General features: G+C 40.6%; 1 long non-coding RNA gene across 1 annotated transcript in view; it reads right to left on the bottom strand.

Annotated features, from left to right (window-relative positions):
- LOC117281895 (uncharacterized) overlaps window positions 1–21,811 on the bottom strand; it is a 37,005-nt gene that overhangs the window by 1,538 nt on the left and 13,656 nt on the right. The window lies entirely within an intron of this gene.

The raw sequence follows: 21,811 nt of genomic DNA, 5'->3' as shown, positions 1-21,811 counted from the left end.
AACATGAGGAAAAATACATCTTTATGCATATATGTCATGTATGCATGTCAATGCAATATATCTCAGAGATGAACTCATATGCATACTCTCAGAGTATCAATTCACTTAGTCATCCCCATCACTCATTCCTCACAGTCACTCAATCCTCCCAATCGCTCGGTACTCGCACTCAGTAGGTACCTGCGCCTACTAAGGGTGTGTACAGACTCTGGAGGGGCTCCTTCAGCCCAAGCGCTATAATCTGCACGGACAACTAACGTGCTCTAGTATCAATATTTGTATCTGCATGGACAACTCACGTACTATAATAAGCCAATCTGGCCTGCTGCGGCGTGCAGCCCGATCCCATAATAATCAAGTATATAAAGCCAATATGGCATGCTGCGACGTATAGTCCGATCCCATAATTATCCTCACAATCCGGCCCTCGGCCTCATTCAGTCATCAATCTCTCCATTCTCTCTCTCATGGGCTCACAATGTCATCAAAATAGCCCGAAAATGATGATATGATGTATAAATAAATAACAACAGAGACTGAGATATGATATGTAATGACATGAATATAACTGAATATGAATTTTTAATTTAAAACAAATAATTCACAGCAATATGACCTCTGCGGGTCTCAATAATACTGGCAAATAGCCTCAACATAATTTTTAATATGATTCTCAGCTCAATTTCTTTAGCACATAAAACTATATAGAAAATGCCAAGATTATTTGACTACAAAATTTCACGATAACAATTATGTCACAATTTCCATCGTGCACGCCCACACGCCCGTCACCTAGCATATGCGTCACCTCCCAATAATTCACATAATACATATATTCAGGGTTCATACCCTCAGCTCCAAGATTAGAAGAGTTACTTACCTCGAACAAGCCGAATCCAATGTCGAGCAAGCTAAACAATGCTCCAAAAATTTTATTCTGCGCGTATCAACTTCCGAACGGATCGAATCTAGTCACAATTAATTCGATTCAATCAATTCAAATTATAAGAATTAATTCCATATGAAAATACTAATTTTTCAACAAAATCTGAAATTGCACTCAAAAATTGCCGTGGGGCCCACGTCTCGGAACCCGACAAAAGTTATAAAATATGAATGCCCATCCAACCACGAGTCCAACCATATAAATTTCACCAAATTCCGACATAAACTCGACCCTCAAATCTCCAAATTAAACCAAGAGGGTTTTTCTAAAGTTTTCAACTTAATTCACCCATTAAATGATGGATTCAAAGGCATAATCATGGAAATTAATCAAAACTGGATAAGAATCACTCACCCCAAACACCCACGCAAGAATCTCTCCAAACATCGCCTTCTACCGAGCTCCCAATTTGATTATGTATTATGAACTCAAAACCCCCGTTTTGGAACTTTTAATTCTGCCCAGAAATGCCTTCATCGCGTTCGCGACCATAGCTTCGCGTTCGCGAAGCACGAAAATGTGCTGCCAAGATTCCTTCTTCGCGATCATGATCTCCTCATCGCGTTCGCGATGGGCAGATCCCAACAGCCCAAAATCCTTCTTCGTGAACGTGTGAGACCCTTCGCGTTTGCGAAGAACAACACCAGACACCAGTTCCAGCAGTTGCAAAACAAGGAAAAATGATCTGAAAGCATCCCGAAACTCACCCGAGCCCCTCGGACCTCAACTAAACATACCATCAAGTCCCAAAATATCATATGAACTTAGTCGAACCCTCAAATCACCTCAAACAATGCTAGAACAACGAATCATATCCCAATTCAAGCCTAATGAACTTTGAAATTTCAAATTTCTACAAACGACGCCGGAACCTACCAAGTCAAGTCCGATTGATCTCAAATTTTGCACACAAGTCATAAATGACATAACAGACCTATTAAAATTTTCAGAATTGAATTTTGAACCCGATATCAAAAAGTCAACCCCCGGTCAAACTTCCCAAAAATTTGACTTTCGCCATTCCAAGCCTAATTTCACTACGGACCTCCAAATAATTTTTCGGACACGCTCCTAAATCCAAAATTACCTTACTGAGCTATTGGAATCATTAAAATTCGAATTCGACGTCCTTTACACATAAATCAACATCCGGTCGACTTTTCCAACTTAAGCATTCCGTTAAGAGACTAAGTATCTCAATTCATTCTGAAATCTCTCCGTACCCGAACTAATTACCCCGGCAAGTCATACAACAACAATAAGGTATAAATTGAGCAGTAAATGGGGAAACGAGGCTGTAATACTCAAAACGACCGACCGTGTCATTACATTCTCCCTCACTTAAACAAGCGTTCGTCCTCGAACGTGCCAAGAATTATTTCCAAGCCACCAAATCACTATTCTATCTTACCACGCACTTACCCGGGGGTGATCCCACGTCACCCTATTCTACATAGGCCTGACAACACAATACAACAGAAAATCCTTAATTTAACCTTAGCTCAAAAACCTTGGAATTCAATTCCCAACCTTCAGAATTTCTTTTCAAGACACGAATCTTACATTTACACACTGTATGAGTCTGAACAAGCTACATCGAACTATAACTATAATCACGGATATAATCACCCACCATATTACACAACTCGCCCGCTCGTAGCACCATTTCTGATCACAGTAACTTACTCCAAACCAACAAAGTACTAGCATTAAACCCCATATCGAACAAAACCTCATCCCAACACCTTCATACACTGTTGATAATAAAAAAACACGTAGAAACTTGTAACTATTCATCAGATCCACCAGTTGTGGAGCTTCCTCTCCTTAGACAAGAACCATAGCAAATTTCTAAGCCGACTTTCAATATTATCCTTCCGAATATACTGTAATCAAACATGATAATACCCATTCTAGGTCCGATGAGCTTATATTATTAAACACAACTATCCCACATACACGCTACATCAATATAACTCCAGCTACCACTGCGCAATCTGTGTACCCAAATATGGAAGATGTCTCATGGAAGAAAACCATATTGCAAGTTCAACAAGCACCACTACAACCACAATGTTACAACCAACTCCTCAAATTTTGTGAAGAGGATAACCGTAGGTGCATGTGCACAATTGTAGAGGAAAGAAATTAATGAATTAGATAAATTATCATAGAGATAAAATTCCCACACACTACACGGACAACTCACGTGCCAATAATATAAATCTCCTGGCATGGTCACAGGCCTCCAGTCCCAACATATCATACAGGAGAAATTAAACAAGTACACTTGTATATGATAATGAAATAAGATTCTCATGCTCCTGGACTGGTATAAATACACGTCATAGTGTAAGCATGTGCAATGTCTGCTATCATACTTCAAATCGGCAATTTAACGCGGAAATAGTAACTACCCCATTTATTCAGGGAATTAGTTTCTTTGTAACCTCAAATGTAGCCCAGATAGTTCTCAGCAAAGGTAAGAATACGAAAAACGTTATAACTTTACGTTTAACAGTCAACTCTAGGCATATCATAGCCTAAGCATTCTTTCGAGTACAAATACTTGCCCCAATGCCCACATATTGGCTCAAACCTCACATGTATACACACTTATAGTGCGTAGTTATCACAAATAATTAACGCAACTAGTACCTCTACTGAGTTAAAATAAAATACTCACCTTAAATAGGTCGTAACCCGAAACAATATACTTCTGAGAACTCCTAGTCTCCCAATTCATCGAACACATAAATCACCGTAATTGATCCCAACTCCAGCACTAGAATGACTAACACATCTCATGAGGAATACTTTCATAATTCTTCCGTGCCACATAGCAATAATTTGAATATCAACAGTCTATCATCCAGGTGAGTACTGCAATACCGATGAACATCCGTAAGTCAAAACAAAACGCGCTTTCTGAAATGCACACTCATCTCTGGAATTACCGAGCAGTTATAACATTCATCGAAATATCTAAAACTGACCATGTTGTCCAACATTCGTTACCTTCTCCTCAAGACTGAACTGTCACCCTGTACATGTAAATCCTAATCTCGCACAACACATCATATCTATTATGCCATCATGTGATAAGCACAAGAATCCCATTGTCAACTCTGAGTCACCAGCAAATTATATACTTGGTTAGTTAGAAACCTTCTCTTGCTTCCTTCCAGGAGGAAATCACAATACACAACACGTTTCCCACGCCCGTAGAAAATATCCGGTTCAAACCATGGAAGAAACCATCAAGAACACTTTGAAATCCATCTGCACATAACCAAGCTATTAGAACTAAATTTCTCTAACTTGACCAAACCACGTAGGTCACCAAAACCCAAGAATATTTCCACAAGTCTTGACACCATCCAACTTAAATCTCAGATTTTAGTCATAAACAAATCTGCCAAAAATTCTCAATTGTTATATATTAAATCTCGAATCCATTAGAACTTTCTCGAGAGTCACCCTCTTTGTTCAAATCCACATTACACAGCCCAAATGGGCCAAAACACAGGTGCCCCATTAGCACAACAATACTCAAAGAAGTAACTCTACTTTAATACCACCTATCAAATTCATACCCCGTGTGCACTATATCATTCACAAATAACAACTCATTCATGCCACGATTTTCATATACTCATAATGCGCAATATAACCCATATCCAGAAATTTCCTTACTCGAGTCATTCTCGAACTCCACCTCTGCAAGTCATCAATGATTCCCAAGTATACTTCAGACTAAAACAAAAAAATTGGCACATAACCATGAATTAAATTGTCAATAGCAGACTCCCTCACCTGGCTCAAAGCCATCAATTAAAACACTCGATAATTCGCAGTACCCATACTCTATTACTTCCTTAATACCGCAATCAGTTCAACGAAAATTCTTCTCAGGCCCATGCAACACCAACCATAAAATACCTCAATCATCCGCTAATCTCGCATTCATTCTCTTAACACTCAAGTCAACTTTTCCAACCAGATTCAAATTCAAGTCTCAACACATACGCCCTACTGGCAGAAAAGAAACTCTCTATTCACATCATAAGGAACATACCTACGTAGATTACTCCGCAGGAGATAACCCACGTGTTTAGCCTCAAATTGGTATCTTGTTATACCCTTTCGTAATTACAATTACTATGAAATCACTTAATCTTTCTGAGTCCAAACTCATTAACCAGATATGAGAATTTAATTTGTCCCAAAATTTAACAACGTGAAAGATCCTCCAAAACATTCATACCCGAGACTGTACGTCACATCAAAACGAAAATAAAGCACCCAATGGCCTTCCTTTACATTTCAAGGAAACACTTCTCATCACATTCAAATTGTCTTAACGCATCATGCAGTTACATCATACTCATCAAAAATCCATTCCACCGCTCATCGAGCCACAAATTCCACTCGTAGGGGAATTACCGGACATATGAGTCCAAATGTACATGTTACAACTGAAGCTACCGAGCCTAAGCTGCGGTCTAAACTTGACCTCAAGTTCTCCCGATTGGCCCATCACTAAAACACATAATACAAATCTCGAACCTCGTTCATAGAATCATAAGCCGGTGATGCACATCTAATACCGAGTGCTCATGTGCGTATACGAATGCGTGGAAGGAATTCAAAGAGTTATGTCTCAAGCTGAATCAATTCCGCACGATAAGGAAAGAAAGATGGGAAGTATATATCCTAAATGCCCTGTAGCCTCTCGAAGATAGGTATGGACGTCATCATACCGATCCGCAAGACTCTACTAGACATTTGCTCATGACTTATAGAACCTATGAACCTAGAGCTCTGATACCACCCTATCACTACCCAAAATCCAACTAGCCGTGATGGCACCTAACCCAACATGTTAGGTAAGCCAACTATCCACTGTCCAATTCTAATGTATTTTAACAAGACAATTAAGTAAAAGAAAATATCTAAATCTTATACATTCCCCAACGAATGGTAGTACAAATTATGAGCTTCTAAGAACAGAGTTTACAAAGCTGGTATGAAGTAAATACATCATCTGTTTGAAAAGTATATAAACAGAGTTTTATGAATCTAAGGCTACCATGAACAAGAGGCATCTACCCGGAGCGCAGGTACGTCTTCAATTTCGTCTCCCGTCGAGCACAACAACATCAGCATCCAATATCTGTACGCAAGGTGCAGAAGTATAGTATGAGTACAACTGACCCCATGTACTCAATAAGTAACAAACCTAACCTTAGGTTGAAAGTAGTGACGAGCTTGTACCAAGGTCGGGTCCCAACATCCATAACCAACAATAGTTCATAACAACTTAAACAAGTAATGCTAGAAGTACTCAACAATCAAATGCTCAGCAAAAACATGATTTTTGAAAATATTTCTGCCTTTCAAGTACATCAATAAAAACCCAAATCGTTTACTGGAATTGCCAAAAATACGAATACGTTTGAAAACAATAATTTTCCCAAAATCCTTTCAATAATAATTAAGATGTTTCATTTTTCTTTCTAGATAACCAGTGTAAAATAAATGTATCACTATGCCCATCTGCCAACATGTGTGAGAAATCATGAATGATGTAATATCGTACAGGATGAGGAAAAATACATATTTATGCATATATGTCATGTGTGCATGTCAATGCAATGTATCTTGGAGATGAACTCATCTGCATACTCTCAGAGTATCAATTAACTCAGTCCTCCCCATCACTTAGTCCTCACAGTCACTCAATCCTCCCAATCACTCGGCACTCACACTCGCACTCGGCACTCAGCACTCGCAGTCAGTAGGCTGTGCTCACTGGGGGTGTGTACAGACTCCGGAGGGGCTCCTTCAGCCCTAGCGCTATAATCTGCACGGACAACTCACGTGCTATAGTATCAATATATGTATCCGCATGGACAACTCACGTGCTATAATAAGCCAATCTGGCCTGCTGTGGCATGCAACCCGATCCCATAATAATAAAGTATATAAAGCCAATATGGCCTACCGCGACATGTAGCCCGATCCCATAATTATCCTCACAATGAGGCCCTCGGCCTCACTCAGTCATCAATCTCTCCAGTCTCTCTCTCATGGGCTCACAATGTCATGAAAATAGCGCGAAAATGATGATATGATATATAAATAAATAATAACAGAGACTGAGATATGATATGTAATGACATGAATATGTTGAGTATGAATTTTCAATTTAAAAATAATTCACAGCAATATGACCTCTGCGGGTCTCAATAATACTGGCAAATAGCCTCAACATAATTTTTAATATGATTCTCAGCTCAATTTCTTTAGCACATAAAACTATATAGAAAATGCCAAGATTATTTGACTACAAAATTCCACGATAACAATTATGTCACAATTTCCATCGTGCACGCCCACACGCCCGTCACCTAGCATATGCGTCACCTCCCAATAATTCACATAATACATATATTCAGGGTTCATACCCTCAGCTCCAAGATTAGAAGAGTTACTTACCTCGAACAAGCCGAATCCAATGTCGAGCAAGCTAAACAATGCCCCAAAAATTCCATTCTGCGCGTATCAACTTTCGAACGGCTTGAATCTAGTCACAATTAATTCGATTCAATCAATTCAAATTATAGGAATTAATTCCATATGAAAATACTAATTTTCCAACAAAATTCGAAATTGCACTTAAAAATCGCCCCTGGGGCCCATGTCTTGGAACCCGACAAAAGTTACAAAATATGAACGCCCATCCAACCACGAGTCCAACCATATAAATTTCACCAAATTCTGACATAAGCTCGACCCTCAAATCTCCAAATTAATCCAAGAGGGTTTTTCTAAAGTTTTCAACTTAATTCACCCATTAATTGATGGATTCAAAGGCATAATCATGGAAATTAATCAAAACTGGATAAGAATCACTCACCCCAAACACCCACGCAAGAATCTCTCCAAACATCGCCTTCTATCGAGCTCCCAATTTGATTATATATTATGAACTCAAAACCCCCGTTTTGGAACTTTTAATTCTGCCCAGAAATGCCTTCATCGCGTTCGCGGCCATAGCTTCGCATTCGCGAAGCACAAAAATGTGCTGCCAAGATTCCTTCTTCGCAATCACGATCTCCTCATCGCGTTCGCGATGGGCAGATCCCAACAGCCCAAAATCCTTCTTCACGAACGCGTGAGACCCTTCGTGTTCGCGAAGAACAACACCAGACACCAGTTCCAGCTATTGCAAAACAAGGAAAAATGATCCGAAAGCATCCCGGAACTCACCCGAGCCTAACGGGACCTCAATCAAACATACCATCAAGTCCCAAAATATCATATGAACTTAGTCGAACCCTCAAATCACCTCAAACAAGGCTAAAACAACGAATCATATCCCAATTCAAGCCTAATGAACTTTGAAATTTTAAATTTCTACAAACGACGTCGGAACCTATCAAGTAAAGTCCGATTGATCTCAAATTTTGCACATAAGTCATAAATGATATAACGGACCTATTAAAATTTTTAGAATTGGATTTTGACCCCGATATCAAAAAGTCAAACCCCCCGGTCAAACTTCCCAAAAATTCGATTTTTGCCATTCCAAGCCTAATTCCACTACGGATCTCCAAATAATTTTCCGGACACGCTCCTAAGTCCAAAATTACCATACTGAGCTATTGGAATCATCAAAATTCGAATTCGACGTCATTTACACATAAATCAACATCCGATCGACTTTTCCAACTTAAGCTTTCCGTTAAGAGACTAAGTATCTCAATTCATTTCGAAATCTCTCCGGACCCGAACTAATTACCTCGGCAAGTCATACAACAACAATAAGGTATAAATTGAGCAGTAAATGGGGAAACGAGGCTGTAATACTCAAAACGACTGACCGTGTCATTACATTCTCCCTCACTTAAACATGCGTTCGTCCTCGAACGTGCCAAGAATTATTTCCAAGCCACCAAATCACTATTCTATCTTACCACGCACGTACCCGGGGGTGATCCCACGTCACCCTATTCTACATAGGCCTGACAACACAATACAACAGAAAATCCTTAATTTAACCTTAGCTCAAAAACCTTGGAATTCAATTCCCAACCTTCATAATTTCTTTTCAAGACACGAATCTTACATTTACACATTGTATGAGTCTGAACAAGCTGCATCGAACTATAACTATAATCACGGATATAATCACCCAACATATTACACAACTCGCCCGCTCGTAGCACCATTTCTGATCACAGTAACTTACTCCAAACCAACCAAGTACTAGTATTAAACCCCATATCGAACAAAACCTCATCCCAACACCTTCATACACTATTGATAATAAAAAACACGTAGAAACTTGTAACCATTCATCAGATCCACCAGTTGTGGAGCTCCCTCTCCTTAGACAAGAACCATAGCAAATTTCTAAGCTGACTTTCAATATTATCCTTCTGAATATACTGTAATCAAACATGATAGTACCCATTCTAGGTCCGATGAGCTTATATTATTAAACACAACTATCCCACATACACGCTACATCAATATAACTCCATCCACCACTGCGCAATCTGTGTACCCAAATATGGGAGATGTCTCATGAAAGAGAACCATATTGCAAGTTCAACAAGCACCACTACAACCACAATGTTACAACCAACTCCTCAAATTTCGTGAAGAGGATAACCGTAGGTGCATGTGCACAATTGTAGAGGAAGGAAATTAATGAATCAGATAAATTATCATAGAGATAAAATTCCCACACACTGCACGGACAACTTACGTACCAATAATATAAATCGCCTGGCATGGTCATAGGCCTCCAATCCCAGCATATCATATAGGAGCAATTAAACAAGTACACTTTATATGATAATGAAATAAGATTCTCATGCTCCTGGACTGGTATAAATACACGTCATAGTGTAAGCATGTGCAATGTCTGCTATCATACTTCAAATCAGCAAGTTAACGCGAAAATAGTAACTACCCCATTTATTCAGGGAATTAGTCTCTTTGTAACCTCAAGTGTAGCCCAGATAGTTCTCAACAAAGGTAAGAACACGAAAAATGTTATAACTTTACGTTTAAAAGTCAACTCTAGGCATATCATAGCCTAAGCATTCTTTCGAGTACAAATACCTTACCCAATGCCCACATATTGGCTCAAACCTCACATATATGTACACTTATAGTGCGTAGCTATCATAAATAATTAACGCAACTAGTGCCTCCATTGAGTTAAAATAAAATACTCACCTCAAATAGGCCGCAACCCGAAATAATATACTTCTTAGAACTCCCAGTCTCCTAATTCATCGAACACATGAATCACCGTAATTGATCCCAACTCCAACACTAGAATGACTAACACATCTTCCATTCATGATAATCCCATGAGATATACTTTCATAATTCTTCCGTTCCACATAGCAATAATTTGAATATCAGCAGTCTATCAACCAGGTGAGTACTGCAATACCGATGAACATCCGTAAGTCAAAACACAATGCGCCTTCTGAAATGCGCACCTTTCTCTGTAATTACCGAGCAGTTATAACATTCATCGAAATATCTGAAACTGACCATGCTGTCCAACATTCGTTACCTTCTCTTCAAGACTGAACTGTCACCTTGTACATGTAAATCCAAACCTCGCACAACACACCACATCTATTATGCCATCATGTGACAAGCACAAGAATCCCATTATCAACTCTGAGTCACCAGCAAATTACACACCGGGTTAGTTAGAAACCTTCCTCTTGCTTCCTTCCAGGAGGAAATCACATTACACAATACGTTTCCTACACCAGTAGAAAATATCAGGTTCAAACCATGGTAGAAACCATCAATAACACTTTGAAATCCATCTGCACATAACCAAGCTATAAGAACTAAATTCCTCTAACTCGACCAAACCATGTAGGTCACCAAAATCCAAGAATATTGCCACAAATCTCGACACCATCAAACTTAAATCTCAGATTTTAGTCAAAAACAAATCCGCCAAAAATTCTCAATTGTTACATATTAAATCTCGAATCCATTAGAACTTTCTCGAGAGTCACCCCCTTTGTTCAAATCCACATTATACCGCCCAAATGGGCCAAAAGATATGTGCCCTATTAGCACAACAACACTCAAAGAAGTAACTCTACTTTAATACCACCTATCAAATTCATACCCCGTGCGCACTACATCATTCACAAATAACAACTCACTCATCCCACGACATTCATATACACATAAAGCATAATATAACCCATATCCAGAAATTTCCTTACTCGAGTCATTCTCGAACTTCACCTCTGCAAGTCATCACTGATTCCCAAGTATACTTCAGACCAAAACAAAAAATTTGACACATAACCATTAATTGAATTGTCAATAGCAGGCTCCCCCACCTGGCTCAAAGCCATCAAGTAAAACACTCGATAATTCGCAGTACCCATACTCTATTACTGCCTTAATACCGTAGTCAGTTCAACAAAAATTCTTCTCAGGCCCATGCAACACCAACCATAAAATACCACAATCATCCGCTAATCTCGCATTCATTCTCTTAACACTCAAGTCAACTTTCTCAACCAGATTCAAATTCAAGTCTCAACACATACGTCTCATTGGCAGAAAAGAAACTCACTATTCACATCATAAGGAACACACCTACGTAGATTACTCCGCAGGAGATAACCCATCTGCTTAGCCTCAAATTGGTATCTTGCTATACCCTTTCGCAATTACAATTACTATGAAATCACTTAATCTTTCTGAGTCCAAACTCATTAACCAGACATGAGAATTTAATTTATCCCAAAATTTAACAACGTGAAAGATCCTTCAAAACATTCATACTCGAGACTGTATGTCATATCAAAACAAAAATAAGCACCCAATGGCCTTCCTTTACATTTCAAGAAAACACTTCTCGTCACATTCAAATCGTCTTAACACATCCCGTAGTTACATCATACTCATCACAAAGCCATTCCACTGCTCATCGAGCCACAAATTCAACTCGTAGGGGCATTACTGGACATATAAGTCTAAATGTACATGTTACAACTAAAGCTACCGAGCCTAAACTGCGGTCTAAATCTGGCCTCAAGTCCTCCAGACTGGCCCATCACTAAAACACATAATACAAATCGCGAACCTCGTTCATAGAATCACAAGTCGATGATGCACAGCTGATATCGAGTGCTCATGTGCGCATACGAATGCGTGGAAGGAATTCAAAGAGTTATGTCTCAAGCTGAATCAATTCCGCACGATAAGGAAAGAAAGATGGGAAGTATATATCCTAAATGCCCTGTAGCCTCTCGAAGATAGGTATGGACATCATCATACCGATCCGCAAGACTCTACTAAACACTTGCTCGTGACTTGTAGAACCTATGAACCTAGAGCTCTGATACCACCCTGTCATGACCGAAAATCCAACTAGTCGTGATGGCACCTAACCCAACCCATTAGGTAAGCCAACTATCCACTATCCAAATCCAATGTAATTTAACACGACAATTAAGTAAAAGGAAATATCTAAATCTTATACATTCCCCAAGCACTGGTAGTACAAATCATGGGCTTATAAGAACAGAGTTTACAAAGATGGTATGAAGTAAATACATCATCTGTTTGAAAAGTACATAAACAGAGTTTTATGAATCTAAGGCTACCATGAACAAGAGGTAGCTACCAAAGGAAGAAGCTCAAATGGGACTGCTTGGATTATTATTGGGACGAGCCATATCTTTTCAAAATTTGCAATGATGGTCTTATTCGGAGATGTGTTCAGGAAGAAGAGCAATTGAGTATTCTTGAAGCTTGCCATTCCTCGCCCTATGGTGGTCACCATGGTGGGGCGAGAACTTCTACAAAGGTCTTAAGATGTGGATTTTATTGGCTTACCTTGTACAAAGACGCTAGCGAGCTCGTTAGGCATTGTGATGAGTGCCAAATAGCAAGTGGAATTTCCAAGAAGAATGAAATGCCTCTCACCACCATCCTGGAGATTGATATTTTCGACATGTGGGGCGTCGACTTTCTGGGACCATTTGTGAGTTCATGTGGGAACACTTATATTCTTGTTGTTGTGGATTATAATTCCAAATGGGTTAAAGCTGTGGCTTTTCCCAACAATGAGGCACGAAGTGTGGTGGCTTTCTTAAAAAAAATATCTTCACAAGGTTCGGCACCCCAAGGGCTATCATTAGTGATGGGGGTTCTCATTTTTGCAACAAAGCCTTTGACACTTTACTTTTCAAGTATGGTGTCAATCATAAGGTGTCAACCCCCTATCATCCCTAGGCAAGTGGACAGTTTGAAGTCTCCAACAGGGAGATCAAGAATATTCTATCCAAGACTGTCAATGCAAATCGGACTGATTGGTCAAGGAAAGTTGACGATGCTTTATGGGCCTATAGAACAGCTTACAAGACTCCAATTGGTATGTATCCATACCAGTTGGTATTTGAGAAAGCATGTCATCTTTCGGTTGAATTAGAGCACAATGCCATGTGGGTGCTGAAGAAATTGAACCTTGAATGGGATGTAGCTGCCAATCTCCGGGTAGAGCAACTAAATGAACTTAATGAGTTCCGGTTCCATGCTTATTCCAGCTCGTCCTTGTATAAGGACAAGATGAAGTACTTACAGGATAAGTATATCCGGAACAAAGAATTCAAGGAAGGTGACTTGGTTCTTCTATTCAGCTCTCGGTTACGGATGTTTCCGGGAAAGCTCAAGTCGAAGTGGAGTGGTCCTTTCAAAGTGGTACATGTGACTCCTTTCGATACTCTAGATTTGAAAAACAAGAATGGTGAGATCTTTAGAGTCAATGGGAACCGAGTGAAGCACTACCTTGGCAAGATTGATGATAACCACGTTGTGGCATTGATCCATTTCAAATGATGATGGTAACATGCATCGTGCCGCGACGTTAAATCAGACACTTCTTGGGAGGTAACCCATGTGTTTTTCTTTCTTTTGATTTTCTTCGTAGATTAGACATTGTTTTGGACTAACTGGTTGTGAAGTATATGTAGGAATTGGTTGTGCAGTGCAGGAAATTGACAAGGAAAAACAATTGGCTAAGTGGTGAACTTTCACGGACCGCGCTCAAAATTTTGCGGACGGCATGAGCACTTCGCGGCCGCACCATTCTGTGCGCGGTCATGCAGCTAAAATGGGTAAAATACCAACTCTATGAAGTTAGCCTGTCAAAATTCCTTCAGAGTTCGCGACCGCGTTCAAATTTTCACGGTCCGCACAAATTGTGCGGGCGCAACTAGTTTTTCGCGGACCGCACCCGTGCATTTGAGGCAGATCTACATAAAGGTAAAGAGTGTGGACCGCGACAAAAATTTGCGACCGCACTCAGGTAAGGCGGTGGGTCATTGGGTTCTGAGTATAAATAGGAGTTTTTAAAACTTTTCACACTTTACGAACCCTAACCTCTTAAACTCACCTAAAGCACTGTGCATCCTTACTTAGTTTCAAACTCATCCTATTCTCATCAATTGTCGATTTCCTACCACATTTTACAACTGGTATGTTCATTTCAATAATTTGATTTTATCTTTTTCTGTTCTTTTCTCTTTGTTTTAATTTTTCTTTTTAGATAGGGTTATAATCTTGCCAAAATGTCAAATTAATGCTTAATGTTTTATTAACAACATATGGGTAGTGTTTGTATGTATAATGGGGGTTGGGGTTAGTAACTTTGCATGTTTAATTGCTACAATTCTTGGGTAATTAGTGAAAACATTAGTTTTAAGTGTTCATCAGTGCCGATTTATTTTGAATTCCGCGGCCGCGGTCATTTTTCCGCGGTCCGCGATAGGGTATGAAGTCACGTCCAAAATTATGCGGTCCGCGATACCCTAGCTTCAAGGCACTGATGGTTGTTTAGAATTCGTGGCCGCGGTCACTTTTGTGCGGTCTGCGATTGATCTTTCGGGGCCACACTTAATTTTTCACGATCCGCGCGTTTGAACTTCAGAGACTCTATCATTTGCCTTCGCGACCTCGTTCATTTTTATGCGGTCCGCGATTGGTCTTTCGCGGCCGCACTCATTTTTGTGTGGTCTACGGTTGATCAAGTTCAGAGAACCAGTAGTCTGAGCTTGGTCTCTTCGCGGCCGCATTCACTTTTACGTGGTCCGCGATGGGCAGTTCGCGAGCGCACTCATTTTTGTGCGGTCCGCAATGCCCTGTTCTGAGAAGCATTGTTTTTAATTTCATCTGTACTGCTTTATCACATGATTGAACCCCAATTCTAACGGTCTTTCACTACTTGTGTGTTGCAGAAAATGGTGCGTTCTCGTGGGAGAGGAAACACTTCAAAGGGGAGGGCAGAATCCTCCTGAGGCCGGGTAAAGGAAAGCAAACCTTACCCTTATTAGCCCAAAGGGTAGTAGGCAAAATGGCTACCCTCGTTAGACCTCCTACCGACTCCTCTGACACCAGTGAATACCTCCCATCCCGAGAAATGTCTGAGGGGGATTCTGTACAACCACAACCGGGGGCACAATCACAATAATTCCCCGACAGATTCCATTTAGTCGATGAACCTACCTCCTCCTCTAGTTCTTCTAACGGCTTAGAGGGAGTTAGTAAGGCATCCGAACCATCTTCCCCACCTGCTACAACAACTGCCCCAACAGCTACCCTAATCATTTTAGATGAGGATGATGAGGTCCCGGATGACGGGAGAGGGGGTGACATAATTATGGGAGGCCTGGCTAGATCAAAGAGGCCAGAGGTGTGGGCTGATAGATTTATAAGTGAGAAGGCATATGGAAAATTTCGAGAATGGTGGCCCCAAAGGTCGCTCACTCTTGAGCGGCAATTCATAACCAAAGACCTAAGCCAGCACAATCCGAATGTCCAACGGTAATTTAGGGAGAGAAAAATATGGAAATGGTTCACCTGTCGGATGCATGATGCAAATGAATACCTTGTCAAGGAATTTTATGCCAATGTTGCCCACATCAAAAAGGGTACAAAGGTGACAAAGGACCGGAACATGAAAATACAGTTTGATGGCCACGCACTGAACACATATATAGGGTTTGAGGATGTTGAGGCAGTGCAATACTTGGAGAAGCTAGCATTGGGTGATGCAGTTCGCCCATGGCTAGCTGAGATACTTGCTATTCCGGGGACAACACATGCATGGCTCACACCAGGAGTTAAAATTATCAGAGCCACCCTTAACTTTGAAGCAAAAGGGTGGGAAACATTCGTGCGCAGCCGTCTTGACCCGTGCCAACATGAGAATGTCCTTCCACTCCCCGGGCAGTATTGGTAGCTTCCATCATGTCCGGCTATCCTATTAATATGGGAAACTTGATGTCCTACAACATCTCCAATGCAGTCCAAAAAGAAGAGAGATCGTATCCCTACCCCAACTTTCTCACAGAGTATTTCCAAGACCAAGGGGTAGAACCGAGACATTTTGATGAGGCGGTGAAGGATAAAAAGCCTTTCTCATGGTACCACCTCCAGGGAGCGGACAACCCTAAATTCAGGGGTAAAGCCACTACCTCCACTGGCCCGTTTAAAGAGCCAGGGGTAGTGGCGACCAGATCAGTTGCCGAGCCCTCCACATCAACCGATACTTCTGCCGGAGCAGCTACCATGCCTTCTCCTTCCTCCGAACCTTCCCTCTCAGTGCCACTGTCAGTGCCCACATGTTCTACCTACCCTCAGACTGCACTGCGGGTTTCACAAACACTATCCAGTCTCAACAATTAGATGCAGGCAGCTACCACAAAGCTGACTGCCATATCCAGTGCAGTGAGAGCAAAGTCTTCAGCCCCATCAGAGCTTCAGGTACCTCCATCAGTGGAGGACTCTTTGAAGAAGATTCTGGACGACCAGAAAAAGATCCGGGGGACTCTTGATACACATGGGAAGATTATCAAGGATTTGGGGAAGAATGTGAAGAAGACGAGGAAGACTCAGGCCTCAAAGGAGTCAGTGAAGATGCTGAAAAAGGAGGTAGATTAGATTGCCTCTGCTGGAGATATCCTATTGGACCTGATCATGGAGGAGACAGCCCCAGCAGCACAGGCAGCAGAGCATGAGGCATCAGATGCAGCAGCTGGCCAGTCTGAGGAACCGGCTGCCACTACACATATTGCTGAGGAGATGATCCAGATGCTCAGCAATCCCGTGGCCCCCCGGTCAGAGGATGTGGAGATCCAGTTAGAGGACACAGAGGGAGCTGATAATCCTAAGCAGTCTGAGGACCCCACTCATGTTCCTGACCCGATGCAGACAGAGACCACATAGGGAGTTCTCTTTACTCTCTAACCTTTCCCTGATCTTATTTTGATATTAGCATTGAGGACAATGCTATTTTTTATTTGGGGGGGGGGGGGGGTCTATTTTGATTTGATTTGTGATGACATTTGGTATGTAATATCTATGATACTATTTTTCTTTATCTTTATTTACGGTTATTTTCACTTTTGGTATGTATATAATTTTACCATTCGATGTATATATTCATTTCCATTATGTATATATTCGTTTACTCCATTTTGTATATATTCAGTTTACTTTCCGTAGTTTACTTCATAATTTCTTTCGTTATTTTTCCTTAATAGCTTAGCTTCTTATTTCCTCTAGTAGCTTCTTTTTAAGTTTTTATCTTCTTTTTACATTTTGTGTGAACAATAAGTCTTTGGTTTTCTTAATGCCACGGTTCTTTCCAAAGGTGGATGTTGTGTGAATCGGGTGGCTCTTCCCAACGATGGATGGCGTGATAACCTTCTTAAGGGATCGTGTCTGTTTTCTTTTTATTTTGGTGTATATAGTAGTAGTAATGAATAAAAGTGTCTCAAGCAGGCTTCACTTGGTACTAACACATTTACCTTCGACCTCATGGTTAGAGACAAGTTGATTGGCAAAGATTAGCTCTAGTTGTGACCTTTAGACTCTTGAGTTGACTAAAATAATCATCGAGTGGTTTCCTTGAGCCATATATTTAATCTTAGCTAGGGTTGTTGTGGGCCCTTGACTCTGTTCTCTTTAACAATCCAGCAGCTTGAGAGGTGAGGTATTGAATTGCAAGTCCAAGTCCCGTGCCAATAAGTCTAGAACTTGCCCTGAATGTTTGTCTAGGCGAAATTCTAAGTGTAGCTCGACTTGAGAAATGATTGTAGGCTCTCCTTGGTCCAATTTGAACTTTGAAAGCTTCCGTAGCCTAACAATATGATATCCCTAGTCAACCCCTTTGAGCCTAAGCCTTTTTCATTCAATAGCCACATTACAAGCCTTTATCCGTTCTATAATGACCCTCTCTTGGCACCCAATCTTTCCTTAGCATTCATGATGAAAATTTGGCAAAAGCATAAGTTTGGGGGAGAGACGAGGAATTTGAAAGTGATAAAAGGTTCAAAGAAGAAAAAGAATTGATGAAAAGGAAAGGCAAAGAAAAGGAAGAAAAGCCAAAAACAATACGTGAAAAAGAAAGTGAAGGTTGAAGGGATTCAAAGAACGCAATATGAAAGGCATGGAATGATGAAAAAAGGAGAAAAATGATTGTCATGAGTAAGATAGATTGACGATGTATCTCTCTAGTTCCCCTAAGGACGAAGAAAATGAATCAAAGAGTTAAGAAAGTATGAGCCGAAATGAGAAAATAGAGTGCTTAAATAAAGATGAAACCATCATAGTTCGATAAGTCCTACCTTGATCCAAAAGCCTTCATTACATCCCATTAAAGCCCTATATGATTTTAAGTTGAGTGAGCTTACATAAGTGCTGATTTACATAAGGGGCAAGCTTATGGTACTTAGAGCCGGACTTGTGGCATTCTTTTGAGAGTGATGAGCGCACTTCTTCACAGTCCTTGTTTTGAGTGGTACATTCTAAAAAGTGAGATTTGCTCATGGAGAGTAGAGGAGGAGGAGTTTGGGATCCACAATGACCTACGTGATAGAGCGAGCTTCCTTGATGAATTGAGTCAACTATTGATGCTCTAGTGTCACATTAGAATTATAGTACTCCAAAGGTCATAACATGATGTTATTGATAATTCATTTGTGTTGAGGGTAATTATTAGTCCCAATTGATGCTTGATGGAGTCACCTTAGGCCAACTGAAATATCCTTTTCTTTTTCTTGTGGAGGTGGGAATTACCCTATTTGCTCGAGGACAAGCAAAAGCTTAAGTTTGGGGGAGTTGATAAGTAGGGATTTAACATATTATTTGCTCTCTTTTTCTTGTGTTTAGGGCCAAAAATGCGTGAAGATATTCCCAGAAACTAATGTAATATTCTTGCTTGCAGGGATTATTTAAAATGAGTCAAAGGAGTCATAATCAACTCATAAAGGCGTAAAAACTTGAACAAAAACCAAGACTGGGCCAAAAGATGTGAAATGTCGACCGCACAAATATTTTGCGGCCGCGAAAGCTACAACGCGGTCGCGAGCACTATTTCGAGGTCCGCAAAAGGAAGATTCAAAGAGATAGAATTTTGGGCCAAAACATCAACGCGGACCGCGTCAGAAAGGTGCGGTCGCGAAAGTACCTGCGCGGCTGCGATTGGAATTACGCGGACCGTGGTTGATGAGGTTCAGAGAGCTTACATTTTAAGCAAAAACAAGAAGTGCGGTCCGCGTCAAGATTATGCGGCCACGGAAGTCTCCTATGCGACCGCAATGGAAATTACGCGGTCCGCGAAACCATGCTCAGCCCAGATCCAAAAGTGAAGAACTCGGACCGCGATCAGAATTACGCGGCCGCTAAAGCAAGAGTACGGCCGCGGTCAGAATTACGCGGCCGCGTAACCTCCGCAGGTGTATTTTTGTCCGAAATTTCAACTTAGTATAAATAGAACTTTTTGTCATTTTTAGAAAGGATGGTGTATTTGCTGAGCACGTGAGATGGCTGGAACTTCCCTTTTTGGGAAATTTTATATATTAGATTCGCCTTATAACATTAGATTTTCATCTTTTAATCTAGTATTATGAATTTTATCTTCTTTTCATCTTTGATTTCTGCTATTTCTATGAGTAGCTAGATCCATAGCTAGGGTTGTGATCCAAACCTAGTGTGGGAATTTAATGGGTACTGAATTTTAGGGCTTGAATGTTTATGAGTTAGTGATATTTAGCCTAGTTCTTGCTAGAATTGTAGAATTAATGGTTGCAAACACTGATTCATGCCTTTATGACTTAGTCTCTTCTTGAGAAAGAGGGACTAAGTCTAGAAAAACTAGGCTAACAAGGAATTGGGGTGAACTCAAAAAATTGATAGCCCCAATTAAAGGGTTAAACCTAGAGATAGTAATACCCGACTTGAGCTAATATCACGTGACTTGCATGAATACCCATTTGGACTTGAGAAAGCCAAATCTGGCAAAATCACTCAAACTATCGAGAGTTATAGAGTGACTACTTGGGTGTGATAGCTATATTACGACCCCAAATTAATCAATCTTGCCCTAGATTCTTGCTACCCGTTAGATATCCACCTAGGCGGAAGTCACTACCCTAGTCCTTTTAAACACTTGAAAACCAACATCAAAAAGATATTGTACTTAGCTTTAATCGTTGCATGCAATAGAATAGAATTAGAAGTAGAATCAAAACCAAAATGTGTGGAAGCATAATTAGGAACAAAACACGCATATAGACTTAGACATAAACCTAATTCCAAATCAATTAACTCCCTGTGGATTCGATCCCGACCTTGTTGGGTAAAACTGCATCGACCATCCTCGCTACTCAATAGTAGTGCAGGGTTGGACCCGATCACAAACCTGCATTAAAATTAACATATGTTAAAAATATATTCAACAATTCAAACAAATATAAAGTAATTAATTACTTACCCAGTAGTCCCATCAGGAATGATAATTGGTCTGTGAAGAGCATCGTATGTTACGACATCTTCAAAAGTCTGAGTCTGTGTACCATCAGAAGCAGGTGAAGATGTATCAATGGATGGGGAGGACGGTATGGTAGAGCCTCCAATATGCGTCCTAGAAATGCTAGGAGTGGATGATGATGGAGATGAAGATGGAGTCATAGATGAGAGACCACCATTCTGACTAACATGGTTGCTTGGGGATGGAGTCAATGATGATAGAGGCATTAAGAAGGATCCACCGTGCTGAGTAGTACGATAAGCTGGGGAAGAAGATGGTATAGTTTGCATGCTATGGGAGTTAGATATAGGCTTATATTGAACTGGATCACAAGGGGGCAAAGTGAAAAAGCCAGGTGGTAGTGCAGTCTGCTAAGGAGAAGGAGGACTCATAAAAGGCACAGATGAGGTAGTGGGACCTGAAGCATGCTGAGGAGGAGGAGGAGGACTCATAAAAGGCACATATGAGGTAGTAGGACCTAACGTATGCTGAGGAGGAGGAGGAGGGTGTATTGTCTTCTTTTTTTTACCAGGTGCCATCTGTGAAGACCCTATGTCTAAAGTGAAATCAACTAGGGAGTGGAGACCCTATGTTGGAAAAGAGACTAGGGAGTGGAGACCCTATATCTAAAATAAAATCAACTATGGAGTGTAGACCCTATGTTGGAAAAGCAACTAGGGAATGGAGACCCTATGTTAGAAAAATGACTAGGGACTGAAGACCCTATGTTTAAAATAAAATTAACTAGGGAGTGGAGACCCTATGTTAGAAAAGTGACTAGGGAGTGGAGAACCTATGTCTAAAAACTTCTACTAGGGAGTGGAGACCCTAAGTTGGAAAAGAGATACTAGGGAGTGGAGACCCTATGTCTAAAATCAAATTAACTAGGGAGTGGAGACCCTATATTGGAACTGGCCCTCCAAGTCATGCCTCTCTTGCAAGATGAACTGGAAGATGTTCCATTACATCAAAAAACCCAG

Source organism: Nicotiana tomentosiformis, chromosome 1 (genome assembly GCF_000390325.3).
Source record: "Nicotiana tomentosiformis chromosome 1, ASM39032v3, whole genome shotgun sequence".
In the NCBI taxonomy this organism is placed as follows: domain Eukaryota; kingdom Viridiplantae; phylum Streptophyta; class Magnoliopsida; order Solanales; family Solanaceae; genus Nicotiana; species Nicotiana tomentosiformis.
This window is presented reverse-complemented; position numbering and strand designations above follow the sequence as displayed.